Source organism: Mandrillus leucophaeus, unplaced genomic scaffold, assembly GCF_000951045.1.
Source record: "Mandrillus leucophaeus isolate KB7577 unplaced genomic scaffold, Mleu.le_1.0 Scaffold241, whole genome shotgun sequence".
In the NCBI taxonomy this organism is placed as follows: domain Eukaryota; kingdom Metazoa; phylum Chordata; class Mammalia; order Primates; family Cercopithecidae; genus Mandrillus; species Mandrillus leucophaeus.
This window is the reverse complement of record NW_012102488.1, coordinates 386039-388982: the sequence shown is the minus strand read 5'-3', so window position 1 is coordinate 388982 and position 2944 is coordinate 386039.

Here is a 2944-nt window from a genome sequence, read left to right as displayed (position 1 = left end):
AAAAAAAAAAAAGAGGCAGGAGTTGCAATCCTAATCTCTGATAAAAGACTTTAAACAAAGACCAAAAGAGACAAAAAAGGTCATTACATACTGGTAAAGGGATCAATGCAGCAAGAAGAGCTAACTATCCAAAATATATATGCACCCAATACAGGAGCACCCAGATTCATAAAGCAAATTCTTAGAGACCTACAAAGAGACTTAGACTTCCACACAATAACAGTGGGACTTTAACACCTACCTGTCAATATTAGATAAATGAGACAGAAAATTAACAAGGATATTCAGGACTTGAACTTAGCTCTGGACCAGGTGGACCTAATAGGCATCTACAGAACTCTCCACCCCAAATCAACAGAATATATATTCTTCTCACTACCACATCACACTTATTATAAAATTGACCACATAATTGGAAGTAAAACACTCCTCAGCAAATGGAAAAGAATGGAAATCATAACAAACAGTCTCTCAGACCACAGTGCAATCAAATTAGAACTCAGGATTAAGAAACGCACTCAAAACCGCACAACTACATGGAAGCTGAACAACCTGCTCCTGAATGACGTCTGGGTAAATAATGAAATTAAGGCAGAAGTAAAGATGTCATTTGAAACCAATGAGAATGAAAACACAATGTTTCAGAATATCTGGGACACATTTAAAGCAGTGTGTAGAGGGAGATTTATAGCACTAAACGCCCACAAGAGAAAGCAGGAAAGATCTAAAATCGACACCCTAACATCAAAAGTAAAAGAATTAGAGAAGGAAGAGCAAACAAATTCAAAATCAAGAAATAACTAAGATTAGAGCAGAACTGAAGGAGATAGAGACAACAAAAACCCTTCAAAAAATCAATGAATCCAGGAGCTGGTGTTTTGAAAAGAATAACAAAATAGATAGACTGCTAGCCAGACTAATAAAGAAGAAAAGAAAGAATCAAGTAGATGCAATAAAAAATGATAAACGGGATATCACCACTGACCCACAGAAATACAAACTACCATCAGAGAATACTATAAACACCTCTATGCAAATAAACTAGAAAATCTAGAAGAAATGGATAAATTCCTGGACACATACACCCTCTCAAGTCTGAACCAGGAAGAAGCCGAATCCCTGAATACACCAATAACAACTTCTGAAATTGAGGCAGCAATTAATAGCCTACCAACCAAAAAAAAGCCCAGGACCAGATGGATTCACAGCCGAATTCTACCAGAGGTACAGAGAGGAGCTGGTACCATTCCTTCTGAAACTATTCCAAACAATAGAAAAAGAGGGAATCCTCCCTAACTCATTTTATGAGGCCAGCATCATCCTGATACCAAAACCTGGGAAAGACACAACAAAAAAAGCAAATTTCAGGCCAATATCCCTGACAAAAATCGATGCAAAAATCCTCAATAAAATACTGGCAAACCAAATCCAGCAGCACATCAAAAAGCTTATCCACCACAATCAAGTCGGCTTCATCCCTGGGATGCAAGGTTGGCTCAACATACAGAAATCAATAAATGTAATCCATCACATAAACGGAGCCAATGACAAAAACCACATGATTATCTCAATAGATGCAGAAAAGGCCTTTGACAAAATTCAACAGCCCTTCATGTTAAAAACTATGAATAAACTAGGTTTTGATGGAACGTATCTCAAAATAATAAGAGCTATTTATGACAAACCCACAGCCAACATAATACCAAATGAGCAAAAACTGGAAGCATTCCCTTTGAAAACCAGCACAAGACAAGGATGCCCTCTCTCACCACTCCTGTTCAACATAGTATTGGAAGTTATGGTCAAGGCAATCAGGCAAGAGAAAGAAATAAAGCGTATTCAAAGAGGAAGAGAGGAAGTCAAATTATCTCTGTTTGCAGATGACATGACTATATATTTAGAAAACCCCGTCATCTTAGCCCAGAAACTCCTTAAGCTGATAAGCAACTTCAGCAAAGTCTCAGGATACAAAATCAATGTGCAAAAATCACAAGCATTTCTATACACCAATAACAGACAAACACAGCCAAGTCGTGAGTGTGAACTCCCAATCACAATTGCTAAAAGAGAATAAAATACCTAGGAATACAACTTACAAGGGATGTGAAGGACCTCTCAAGGAGAACTACAAACCACTGCTCAAGGAAATAAGAGAGGACACAAACAAATGGAAAAACATTCCATGCTCATGGACAGGAAGAATTAATATCATAAAAATGGCTATACTGCTGAAAGTAATTTATAGATTCAATGCTATCCCCATCAAGCTATCACTGACTTTCTTCACACAATTGGAAAAAACTACTTTAAAAATCATATGGAACCAAAAAAGAGACTGCATAGCGAAGACAATCCTGGGCAAGAAGAACAAAGCTAGAGACATCACACCACCTGACTTCAAACTACACTATAAGGCTACAGTAACAAAAATGGCATGGTACTGGTACCAAAACAGATATATAGACCAATGGAACAGAACAGCGACCTCAGAAATAACACCACACATCTACAACCATCTGATCTTTGACAAAGCTGACACAAACAAGCAATGGGGAAAAGATTCCCTGTTTATTCAATGGTATTGGGAAAACTGGCTAGCCATCTGCAGAAAACTGAAACTGGACCCCTTCCTTACACCTCACAGAAAAATCAACTCAAGATGGATCAAAGACTTAAACATAAGACCTAGGACCATAAAAATCCTAGAAGAAAATCTGGGCAATACCAAGTAGGACATAGGTAATGGCAAAGGCTTCACATCTAAAACACCAAGCACAATGGCAACAAAAGCCAAAATTGACAAATGGTATCTAATTAAATTAAAGAACTTCTGCACAGCAAAAGAAACTATCATCAGAGTGAACAGGCAGCCTACAGAATGGAAGAAAATTTTTGCAATCTATCCATCTGACAAAGGGCTAACATACAGAACCTACAAAGAACT